Below are 13,539 nucleotides of genomic sequence, written 5' to 3' on the forward strand. Positions count from 1 at the left end.
GGCTCGGCGGGCCACGGCCGCGGGGACGACGGCGGCGGACAGGTGGTGGCTCCGGATTGGGCAGGGGCGGTAGCGGACATGTCCGGGCGTTCGGGTGGACGTGTCCGTCGGCGGGAGAAGGAAGAAGCTAGGGTTTCATCCGGGAATTTCGGGGAAGGTGGCCTATTTGTAGATAGAGGGAGCTAGGAGAGTCCAAATGAGGAGCGGTTTTCGGCCACGCGATCGTGATCGAACGACCGAGAGCATGGAGGGGGGTTGGATGGGTTAATGGGCCACTTTGGAGGGGTGTTGGGCTGCACACAATAGAGGCCTTTACGTTTCCCCGGTTAACCGTTGGAGTATCAAATGGACTCCAAATGGCATGAAACTTGACAGGCGGTCTACCGGTGGTGTACCAAGGTCACTTGGCAAACCTCGGTCCATTTAGAGAATGTTTAACACCCGCTCATGAAAAGAGACAAGAAGGGGACACCGGATGACATAGGAGTGCCGGATTGCAAAACGGACAACGGGGAAAATGCTCGAATGCATGAGACAAACACATATGCAATGCAATGCACATGATGACATGGCAAAATGCAACACGCAAGCAAATGACATGGCAACGACGGTGAATAACTGACGGACACCTAGCGCATCAGATCCGAGGCATTACATTGTTACTCCCCCTACCACCCAAGAAGTTGTTCTCGAGGAGAACGTATCTGTGACCGACCCTCCAGCTCCTCAAGTGGAGGTTGAGAATACTGAGGTTGCCACCAACATCATCACTGAAACCAATGACGTTGTCATGACTGAAGACAATGTGGCGCCTCAAGTTGATAATGTGAATGAAGCCAATGATGCACCTGCATCGAATGTGCAGCCTGAAGCCTCTGCAAATGCCACTGCTCCTGTTCCGCCTCCAAGGCCCCACACAATTGAGCATGCATTCTACCAAGGCGAGCTTGTTCCTGTTAGATGGCCAATTCTGATTCCTCCGCCTGCTCCTGGTCCTCAATTTGACTATCATGTGGAGCATAGGCCTCAGGTTTAGAAGCCAAAACCAAGGCTGCCACGGTTCCCAGGTACTGCATCGGCACCAGGCTCATTCAATGTCAACGGCTTCATTGCACACAACACCTTCTTCGATTCTATCAAGAACCCATATTCCATGCCAAGAATCTCATCAGATTGGTTCTGGAGCTACCAGCAGCGCAGCTACTACTCCTGCATTCTATACAATCAGGAGCGCATATTTCCTCATATGCGTCTGGACACTGAAGCCATTGCTGGTCTGCCCTGCCTGGAAGAAGCCCTAGACTGCTTTTGTGATGCTGGTCTTCTGGAGTTTGTCACTGACAAGCAACATTGCAATGAAGAGCTTCTCCTGCAATTCTATGCAACCCTCCACATTCACGGCTACAACCGGGATACAACGACATGGGTCCTTGAGTGGATGACGGGCAACGTTCATCATGAAGCCAAAGCCTTTGATCTCATTGAGCTTACCGGCCTCTCCACTCCAGGCGAGCTGTATGAACCTGGTTGTCAGCTTCACCACGATGCATTGGAGAGTATCTTTCAGAAGCCTGAGCCCAACATGAGCCAAATGCTCAGTATGATGAAGCCACTGCCCCCGGATGCTGAGTATCCCAAGGAATTCCTTGTTGAAGACCTAGAGTATCTGCCCCGCACTATCTATCATATCATTCGGCAAACTCTATGGCCGGTCAAGGGGCATTCCTCCTCAGCAAAGCTTGAAGGTGCAATGAAGACATTGGTTTTCTACATACTCAATGGCAAAAGCTTCAACACTCAAGATTTCTTCATTCGTCAGTTTGCTGCATCTGGGTCTAACATTTTTGGTCTGAAGTTCTATGCTCCTTGGATCATGCATCTGATCAAGCTCCATTCTGCAATTGACTATCAGCCCTCTGCTCGTAACCATCTCATATTTTTACCAGAGGTTGATATGTCCATTGAAGCCATTTATCCGGAGCCTGCCAAGGAAGCACTATATCTTCACAATATAGATCGTCAGAGCTTTTCCCAGCATGTTGAAGGTGTTCCGGTTGCTTCTCGTGTTTATCCACTGGCCGGCAACACTCGCCGTGCACGTACAGAAGCCACAGAAAGCACCATTGCTCCAAGAACTCACAAAAGATCTCGTGTGCTCAATGACCGTGAACTTCGTGTGGCTTTGCATCAGAAGCAGGATAATCATCATTACTAGCAGCAGCGACAAATGCAAAGCCTCTTGGTGGATATCAATCGCATTCACAATCTTGCCACCAAGAACGCCTTTGTCGCTCACGAAACCTGTCGGAGGACTTGGAAGGGTTTGACACTGCTCAGTGCTGAAGCTGATCTTGAAGACGATGGCTTCAACGAAAGATTCAAGTTTGACTCCACTCCTCCTAGGAATGTTGTTTTACATCGAACCCCATCTCTTGAAGATTCAGAGTACTCTTTGTCCGCAGCCGCAGTAAATGCCAGAGTTATTGATGAAGCCGATGATGCTACTTCACCACCACCGACATCAGCGTGTATCAACACTGCACCGAGTTCTTCTGCACCACCAAACCTCAACGACGACTGAGGGAGTCCTGGATTAGGGGGTATCCGGATGGCCGGACTGTACACTTTGTCCGGACTATTGGAGCGTGAAGATATAAAACTCAAGACTCCGTCCCGTGTCCGGATGGGACTCTCCTTTGCGTGGAAGACGAGCTTGGCAATCCGGATATTATATTTCCTTCCTTGTAACCGACTCCATGTAAACCCTAGCCCCCTCCAGTGTCAATATAAACCGGAGGGTTTGGCCCTTAGAGGGACGATCATAATCATAATCATCATAGGCTAACTTCTAGGGTTTAGCCTCTACGATCTCGTGGTAGATCTACTCTTGTACTACTCATATCATCAATATCAATCAAGCAGGAAGTAGGGTTTTACCTCCATCAAGAGGGCCCGAACCTGGGTAAACATTGTGTTCCTTGCCTCTTGTAACCATTAGCCTAAGACGCACAGATCGGGACCCCCTACCCGAGATCCGCCGGTTTTGACACCGACATTGGTGCTTTCATTGAGAGTTCTTCTGTGTCGTCGCTGCAAGGCCTGATGGCTCCTTCAATCATCAACAACAACGCGGTCCAGGGTGAGACATTTCTCCCCGGACAGGTCTTCGTGTTCGGCGGCTTCGCGCTGTGGGCCAATTCGCTTGGCCATCTGGAGTAGATCAACAGCTACGCCCCTGGCCACCAGGTCAGGTTCGGAAACCTGAACTACACGGCTGATATCCGTGGAGACTTGGTCTTCGACGGGCTCGGGCCTGCGCCAGGAGTGCCGGACAGTCACGATGAGCACGGATTAGACCTGTTGTCAGACAATGCTCGGGATATCACCCCCGTAGTAGCCTCGGACCTAAATCCAGAGCAGATTGCGTTGCCCAAGGGTGGGTGGATGGACCCCATCTCGCAGGCCACACACTCATCGGCGTTAGAGCCAAACATAGGCCTCACCCCTAAAGAAGCCTGTGACACCGGACCCCCGGACTCGTATCCTGCTGTAGGTTCCAGTCCGCACTCTCCTGAGCACGCCGAACCTGGTTGGGCTCCTGTAATGGAGTTCACCGCTGCGGATATCTTCCAGCACTCGCCCTTTGGCGACGTGCTGAACTCGTTAAAATCTCTCTCTTTGTCAAGGGACTCTTGGCCGAACTATGTTTGGCTCGAGTGGGAAGCAGGCGACGAAGGAATTCGTTGCCCACCCACCACCCACTTCATTGCCACTGTCGACGATGTACCAGACATCGACGGTATGGACGGTGATGCAGGAGAAGATTCAGAATCACTGGGGCGCTGGACTACCACCTCGTTATACGATATATACACGATGGATATGCCCAAGAAGGATGACGGCGATAGTCCGGAAGATAAAACCCCCGGGAAAAAGCCAAAATGACGGTGCAGACGCCGCTCCAAGTCCAGCAACAGTAAAAATAGCGACAAGAGCGCCAGAAAGATCGACACCCCAGTCAACTCTGAAGGCAACAACGACCATATGGACCTAGCGTTGGAGCAGGATGAGCCAGGTCACGCCGAACACAGTTCGGAGCAGACGCCCAATCACAATGATCCCGAGGGATGAGTTCACGAAACCGCCCCAAGACAAGAACACAGTCCGGATGACGATGCATTCATCATCCCGGAAACACGCATGGAACAACATAACCTCCACAGAAGGCTTATGGCCATTGCGAGAAGTCTAAAGAAGCAGAAGCAACGGCTAAAGGCCGCTCAGGAAACGCTCAATTGCAGATGGAATAAAGTGCTAGACACTGAAGAAAAGTACGGTGACGATCGCCATACAAAGAGCTATCCAAAATGCAAGCTGCTACCAGAATTCGACGACGAGGCCGTTCCACCAAATGACAACACGGCCAGGAGGCCGGACAAACCACTTCATAACCGCAACAGAGCAGCTACCGACGCCGAACACGATTTACGAGAGCTCCTGGATAAGAAAGCCGGCGCGGCTAGGTCCATCTACGGATCTAAAGGACACACCTCGGCGTGGGACTATGGTCACCAAAACGATCATGCCAATCGGATACCAGTCCGGAATAAACACCGCACACAAGAACAGCCCACGGCATGCCACAGCACATCCAGATACAGAGGGGCTGCTCACCCCCTGTGCTTCACCGAAGAGGTACTGGACCATGAATATCCACAGGGGTTTAAACCTGTGAACATAGAGGCATACGACGGAACAACGGACCCAGGGGTCTAGATCGAGGATTTTATCCTGCATATACACATGGCTCGTGGGGATGACCTCCACGCCATCAAATACCTTCCCCTCAAGCTGAAGGGACCAGCTCGACACTGGTTGAAAAGCCTCCCCAAAAATTCAATTGGAAGTTGGGAGGAACTCGAGGACGCTTTCAAGGCCAATTTTCATGGGACTTATGTCCGGCCTCCGGATGCGGACGATTTAAGTCACATAATCCAACAGCCCGGAGAGTCTGCCTGCGAGCTTTGGAACAGATTCCTCACTAAGAAGAATCAAATTGTCGATTGTCCGGATGCCGAAGCCTTAGCGGCCTTCAAACACAGCATCTGAGACGAGTGGCTTGCCAGACACCTCGGCCAAGAAAAGCCAAGGACAATGGCAGCCTTAACAAGCCTTATGACCCGCTTTTGTGCGGGTGAGGATAGCTGGTTGGCCTGTAAAGGCACCCGTGACCCAAGCACATCCGAAATAAGGGATGGCAACGAGAAGCCGCGGCGTAGTAAAAACAAACACCAAAACAAGGAAGAGAGCCCGGACAACACAACGGTCAACGCCGGATTCAGGGGCTCTCGACCCGGTCAGCAAAAGAAGCCATTTAAAGGCAGTAAAGAGGGACCGTCCAGTCTGAACAGAGTCCTGGACAGACTGTGCCAAATTCATGGCACCCCCGACAAACCTGCGAACCACACTCACAGAGAATGTTGGGCCTTCAAGAAGGCCGGCAAACTAAATGCCGAACACAAGGGAAGGGAAACACCAAGTGAAGACGAGGATGAGCCTCGCCAGCCAAACACAGGGGGACAGAAAAAAATTCCCACCAGAGATAAAAACAGTAAACATGATCCATGTGACTCACACATCCATGAGAAGGCACGAATACGTGCTCAAAGACACATACGCTATAGAGCCCGTCGTACCCACACCTAACCACTGGTCGGCTCGTCCGATCACCTTTGATCACACGGACTGTCTGACTAGTATTCGGCGCGGAAGATCAGATGCCTTGGTGCTCGACCCAATAATCGACAGATACCATCTTACTCGTGTACTCATGGACGGCGGTAGTAGTCTCAATTTAATATGCCAGGACACTATCCGCAGGATGGGGATAGACTCATCTAGAATCAACCAAATCAACACCACCTTTGAAGGGGTGATACCAGGCGCTGAAGCCTACGGCAGGGGCTCCATCGTACTGGAGATAACATTCGGCTCCCTAGGCAACTCCAGAAGCGAAGAACTACTCTTCACCATCGCACCCTTCCAGAGCGGCTATCACGCATTGCTTGGGAGAACGGCCTTTGCCCGCTTGAACGCAGTACCGCATTACGTCTACCTCACACTCAAGATGCCCGGTCCACGAGGCGTCATCACCGTTAACGGAAACATAGAGCACTCTTCATGAGCGGAGGAATACGCGACGGCTCCATCGGCTGGACTCTAAGCGGCCTCCAATTCCAGAAAACATGACTGGTCATTAAGACCACGGACACGGTTAGACGAGTCCGGCAGCCCGGATAAAACTGGTCCAAGGCGCCATGTACGTAATCCCATAGAGAACACCAAGGGCTTTAGATATTTAATACAGCCCCACTATTGGCTTGACCTTATTAGCAGGCCAATGTCTTACATTTTTACTATCCACCACACGCTTACGTTATACTCTTCTACACGAGTTTTTCTTTTTTATAGACACAATTCGTGCGATACCCTTCCAGGAAACGGCACAATGGAGACAAAGGCGCAGACGTGCAGCAGGGCCCTGCTCACAAGTTTCTCTTTAGATTAAGCCCCTATGTAAACCTTTTTATTGTCTCTTGTTGTTTTCACATCCCATGGGTACTATACCCACAGAGGTTACTGCCGTTATTGGCATTTCGCCACGACAGATTAATGCACATACCTGGAACTACAAGGTTCATAAAGAAAGGGCACTCTTCAGCCCATTTTATGTTATAAAGTCTGAATACCTTCGGGAGTGTTAGGCGTCATGAGTTTGGCCTTATATGCATCAGCTCCGAATCATGTCTTGGGTCAAATGTTGGGTTTGCCCGGCTCCTGGGTTTGTCGCCTTATGTTCCATTCCTATCGGCTAAGGCGGCAAAAGGAGAACTACTACGATTGTGCCCTGGTTATTCTGGATGAGCACCTCAGTAGAGAAAGCCAAAAACTGACTGTCATGATACAGCGAGAGACTAATCAACCAGTCGAAGACTTATCGGAATCTTTAGGATTCCGCTGCATTAACGAAGGACCGTTTTCGGCCATGTACACACGTGCCCGTACTCGGATGCACGCGAAGGTACCAGGGGCTATATAGTAGCCCCACCATCAAACTCCTATGGCTAAGTGAAAGTGTTACAGCTATATAGTCCGGTTGCCTAGTTTGACGTGTGATCACCTCCTTAACGGACCAAGACGTTGGATCAAGTTTGATCACGCATATTTTTCTCAAACACCCCCGCATTGTATGCGTGCGGGCTGAATCCAACGACTGCTAACTTTCAGATTATACATATACATAAAAACGGCCGCCCAGGAGGCACAATAATACTTTCGGGGACAAAGTATAAATACAGCCTCATAATCAAAATAACATTGTTTTTACAATGACACGATTTGTCACTCGAACAAGACATTCTTCAAGCACTGCGCCTCTATTAAGCGGGCACCTTCTGTTACCTGCTCCAGGTAGTGCTCGGCCGGATCCTGGCCTCCCGCCGAATTCTGGGTCATAATGATGGTGGCCTCCATATCCGTCCAATATGCTTTAACACGGGCAAGTGCCATCCGTGCACCCTCTATACACGCCGACCTCCTCATAGCATCGATCTGAGATACGGCACCGAGGAATTGTTGCACCAAACCTAAGTAACTGTCCGGCTTAGGGCCCCTTTGGCCAAACATAGTCTATTACAGACCGCATTGCAAGCCCAGAAAGCCTATGAAGCTCCGCCACAGCAGCCATCTTTTCACTCAACGGCAACGGGTGCACGGGAGCATTGAACTGCGACCAGAACAGCTTCTCCACTTCTTTATCACCTTGATCCTCAAAAAACTTGGCCACATCAGCTGTACTCTTCACCAAGTCCGCATACGCGTCTGTAGGACTCCAGCGATGATCCAGGGGAGCATATTTCGGGTCCAAAAACTTCATCCACAATAAGTAGGGGCTCCCAGCCGCGATTTTCCCGGCCTGTCGAAGCTCCTCCCACACATCCCTGATTTCGGTCCGCATCTCCTTGGCTGCATTAAGTGCCTTGTTCGGCTCAGCCGAATTAACCTGATTCTCCTTTTTAAAGAGCTCATGCTGGTCGGCGGCATTTTTCAACTCTATAGCCATTTCGGCTATCTTGTCCTCGCTTCGGTGATGAGCAGCCTGTTCCGCTCTCTAATCTTCGGCCGCCTTTAGGGCAGCCGAATTACTAGCCTGAGCTTGTTCCTTGGCCTGGGCAAGTTTCGCCTCAGGGGCTTCCACAGCAGCAGCACCGTCTGCAGTCCAAGCATATTGCACTAATATCATGCCCCTCTGAAATTTTCCTATAAAACATATTTAGGAAAGCAGAGCACATACCTTGTGACTCGTTCAGCCGCTTATTCACCAGCGTGATATTGGCATAAATAGCTCCAATCTACCTCCTTAGTTCGGCAACTTCAACGGACTGGTCAGCTGTCGGATCCTTAGACACCTGCGCATATATACAGTGCATTCATTACTTACACAATACGATCCTCCATTTGCCGCCTAGGGCGGGCAACCAGAGTCTCAGGGGATAGTATCCATATGGAGCACACCTAGTGCATGCCTCACAGCCAAGAAATTATGTATTTTTTATTACATACCTCGAAGCCTCTGAGCAGGCTCGTAAATGCTTCATTCAAACCGCTTGTGGCGGATGAAATCTTCTTGAGCATCGTGCTCATTAATGAGCGGTGCTCCTCCGAGAGTGCAGCTCATTCCAGAAGGCCCGTCAGTATGTCCGGCCGGACATCGACCTGTGCCGAACCCTTCTCATCGCCCCCCGTAGGGGCCGACCGCTTCAGGCTCAGGGCGGCTGAAGGAGTAGCTTCTGGCTTTGGCAGGTCCGGACTCCTCTGTGACGACACCTCGAGGTCGCCCGCCTCATGAGGCGGAGAAATTGGTGGGGTCTCACTCTCCATCATCTCCGGAGGGAGATCCCCAGAAGACGAACTCTGTTGAGAAGAGCTGCTAGCCGGACTGCAAAAAATGAATCCTGGTTATTGTTCTCGAAGAAATGCAGTACCTATGAATTAACGATTAACTCACAGCTCGGTTGAGGGTTGGCCCATCGGCGGGCATGACGCGGTAAGGGCGCCCTTCGGGGCAGGGCCCCCTGGTGACGTTTTCTTCCCCTGCTTGGGCACCTCCATCTCCAAGTCTTCGGAGGCGGCCCTCTTCTTCCCGCGCGGGGAAGAGGCTTTAGACTCCCCTCCCCGACTATCCTCCTTAGGGGAGGTAGCAATTCCCCCGGTTCGGATGCACAGTGTGTGAAGTTCGGCTTCACTGTTCTTCCCTTCGTCTTTCCCTGAGGGCATTTTGCTAAGCACCCGGCCAAGCATCTTGGCTATGGTAGGACTAGGCGAGCTTTCGGGAAGTGGCGCCGGACACCTGATTCTCTCTGCTTTGCTGAGCCATTCCTGGCAACAGAGGCTTTTTAGAATGATGATTATGATAAATATAAACGAAGTGTCTAGTTTCGGGGTTACTTACTTGGGTATATAGGCAATTGCAGCTTAGGCCCGCATCCTCGGTGGTGTCCGGACACTTTACTTGTGGGCCGAAGAACAATTTACACATCCCTTCGAGCTTCAGGCCGAAGAAGTGCTTAATAGTCCGCGGACCCTCTGGATTGAACTCCCAAATCCGGAGAGGCCGGTGTTTGCATGGCAACATCCGTCGGATTAGCATTACCTGAATTATGCTGACAAGGTTAATGTCCCTTTCAAGCAGCTCCTGGATATGGCTCTGCAGTGTTGGTACATCACTAGCAGACCCCCAATCCCGTCCCACATTGGTCCATGACGCCAATTGTGACGGAGGGCCCGAGCGGAAGTCGGGAGAAGCCACCCACTTTGTGCCTCTGGGAGCCGTGACGTAAAATCACCTCCGCTGCCATAAATCGTATACCTCTGGGAAAGAACCCTCTGGCCATGGGGCATTGGCGTTCCTGCTTATTATGGCGCCTCCGCACTCCGCATGTCACCCCTCGATCATCTTCGGCTTCACATTAAATGTCTTGATCCATAAGCTGAAGTGTGGGGTGACCTGGAGAAAAGCCTCGCACACAATGATGAACGACGAGATATGGAGGATAGCGTCCAGAGCTAGATCGTTAAAATCTAACCCGTAATAGAACATGAGCCCCCTCACAAAGGGATCAAGGGTGAGGCCCAAGCCGCCGAGGAAGTGAGGAACAAATACGACACTCTCATTAGGCTCGGGAGTAGGGATGACCTGCCCTGGAGCAGGAAGCCTGTGCTGGATGTCGGCAGTCAGATATCCGACCTCCCTATGCCTCGCAATGTCCTCCTCCTTGATCGAGGAAGCCACTCACCGGTCTTGAAGGTTGGATCCGGACATATTGGAGGATCTGGGGTGTTTGAGTTTGAGTCTCGGGTGTCAGAACTCGAGATGCGAAAGGGCGCAAGGGTGGTGGAAAAGAGGTATAGGCCTCGGCCCCTTTATAAAGGGGGTGAATATCAAGAGTCCTCAATGTGGCCGCTTGAGACTTATCTGAAAACACGGAGTCATACCAACAGTCATTGTGGGGTGGCGCACACCCGTATTGATGGAAATCCCGTAATAAGGGGAACACGATCTCTGCTTTGGCAGGCGTGCCGATAAAACCGCCTCGCAACGTGTATCAAGGTGGGCTAAGAAAAACCGGTTTGTGTTGGGCCGGGCCACGATACAAGGGCACGACGCGCAAAGATTGCTAGCAGATCAGATTTATGCTATGCCCCCTACGGTGGTATGTGAAGATCATCTTGCAGATCCGGACACGGTTCAAGTGTTCGATGATTACTTTGGAGTATTCGGAGATGGAACCCGCCATGCAATGCCGAAGACAAGACTGCGCGCCGGACTCATCGTCATTGAAGCCTGGTTCAGGGGATACTGAGGGAGTCATGGATTAGGGGGTATCCGGACGGCCGGACTATACACTTTGTCCGAACTGTTGGAGCGTGAAGATACAAAACTCAAGACTCCGTCCCGTGTCCGAATGGGACTCTCCTTTGCGTGGAAGACAAGCTTGGCGATCCGGATATTATATTTCCTTCCTTGTAACCGACTCCATGTAAACCCTAGCCCCCTCCGGTGTTTATATAAACTGGAGGGTTTGGCCCTTAGAGGGACGATCATAATCATAATCATCATAGGCTAGCTTATAGGGTTTAGCCTCTATGATCTCGTGGTAGATCTACTCTTGTACTACTCATATCATCAATATCAATCAAGAAGGAAGTAGGGTTTTACCTCCATCAAGAGGGCCTGAACCTGGGTAAACATTGTGTTCCTTGCCTCCTGTTACCATTAGCCTAAGACGCACAGATCGGGACCCCCTACCCGAGATCCTCCGGTTTTGACACCGACAACGACCCTGCTACTTCACCTACTCCTCATGGGAACGAGTAGAGCCTATGTTTTCAAACCTTTTTGGTCCTTACTGACAAAAGGGGGAGAAGCATAGGTTGATAGTCTTCAAGCGGGTCCTGATGGGTGGTTGCTATACTTTTGCCTAGTGCTTACAACTCTCGTGTTTCTACATTTGGTTCTTTGAGTTGTAACACTTAAACTTGATGGTCATCTGCTACTTTTCTGCTATTCTGTGTGATGCGACGATAAATTCCGCATATGCGATGACAAATCCCACATGAATTCATTCCGCAGACGTCCATTTTTCATTGTGCATGTCATTATTCCTGTATATCTATTCATGCATGATGTATTGTCTTCATACGGTGAAGAGGATCTCCACAAGTACAACCTGCCATGTGCATTTGCAATCCAACGCAAAACATTCATATGCACATCTTCAGGGGGAGCCTTTTTGCCATCTATGAAGACAATATCTTAATCCTTACAATTTCACATACTTTTATCCCCGTTGAAAACTTCAACCAGTTTGTCATCAATCACCAAAAAGGGGGAGATTGTAAGTGCATCTAGTGCCACCCCTAGTTGGTTTTGGAGTATTGACGACAAACCTGGTTGAGGGACTAACGTGTTTGTGAGAATTGCAGGATAACATAGGTGGTAGTCCCTTCGTGATTCGGTTTACCTACCGGAGATGACCCCTAAAAATGTGTGAAGACATTGAAGACAATGGTGGTCTATGAAGATATTCACATTGAAGACTATGACACGAGAAGACATTGAGTGAAGACTATGGAGCGCGAAGACTTAGTTGTTTTGTTGTTTCCTTTTCTTCTTTGTTGAGTCATAGGAACCACCACACTGTTAAGTGGGGTCCAAGTGAACAAAGTCAGAGTGACTGAAGTGATGCTCAAACCAAATCCTATGTCTTCGAGCAAAGACAATGACAGCAAATCTTATCCTGTGTCGGATAAGTCAGCTTTTCTTGTAGCCCAAGTCAAGCTACCGCGTGTGTTTGAAATCTGATGGTTGCGACACGTGTTAGTTCCTTAGTGACCCAGGGTCATTTCGGACATATCCGGTCGGGTTGCCTAGTGGCTATAAATAGCCCACCCCCTACACCATAAATTGGTGGCTGCTCAGAGTTAGTACACGGCTTTTGTCGTTTTAGAGCAACCCACCGCCGAAGCTTTCGAGAGAGAATCCTTGCGAGGACAAAGCCCAAACAACCCAGAGCCCAAAGAGTTAGTACACTTGAGGACTGTGAATCCTCCAGTCGGTTAGGTGTCGCGTTCTGAGCATCCAAGAGCCATTGTGGATTGCAGGTGAACGAAGTCTGTGAAGGTTCGGAAGTCTACCTTGAAGACTGTAATGCCCCGGATCTGATGCGCCAGGTGTCCGCCAGTTATTCGCTGACGTTGCCATGTCATTTGCTTGCATGTTGCATTTTTCCATGTAATCATTGCATCTCATTTTGCATACGTGTTCGTCTCATGCATCCGAGCATTTTCCCCATTGTCCGTTTTGCAATCCGACACTCCTATGCCATCTGGCATCCCCTTCTTGTCTCTCTTCGTGAGCGGGTGTTAAACATTCTTGGACTGGACCGTGATTTGCGACGGCCTAGGTACACCACCGGTAAACCGCCTGTCAAGTTTCGTTCCATTTGGAGTCGGTTTGATACTCCAACGGTTAACCGAGGAACCGTAAAGGCCTCTTTTGTGTGCAGCCCAACACCCCTCCAAAGTGGCCCAATAACCCATCCAAACCCCCTCCATGCTCTCAGTCATTCGATCACGATCGTGTGGGTGAAAACCGCACCTCATTTTGACTCTCCTAGCTCCATCTACCTATAAAAACACCCCCTCCCCCTCCGAAATTCTCGGTCTAACCCTAGCCTTCCTCTTCCTCGCGCCGCTGGACACGTCCAATGCCACGCCGGACATGTCCACCGCCCCAGCCACCTCACTCCGACCAATCGGAGGAGGCCACGTCTTCGCCGCGCCACCCAGGGCCCAGATCCGGCCCGCCCCGGGCTGAACCGGGCCGCGCCGGGCCCGTCCTCCGCCGCCGCTCGCCCACAGGCTCCCGCCCGCTCCGCCGCCCACCGTCCCGCTCCTTGTCCGCCGCTGCGCCGGATT

The sequence above is a fragment of the Triticum aestivum genome, chromosome 3B (genome assembly GCF_018294505.1).
Source record: "Triticum aestivum cultivar Chinese Spring chromosome 3B, IWGSC CS RefSeq v2.1, whole genome shotgun sequence".
NCBI lineage: Eukaryota > Viridiplantae > Streptophyta > Magnoliopsida > Poales > Poaceae > Triticum > Triticum aestivum.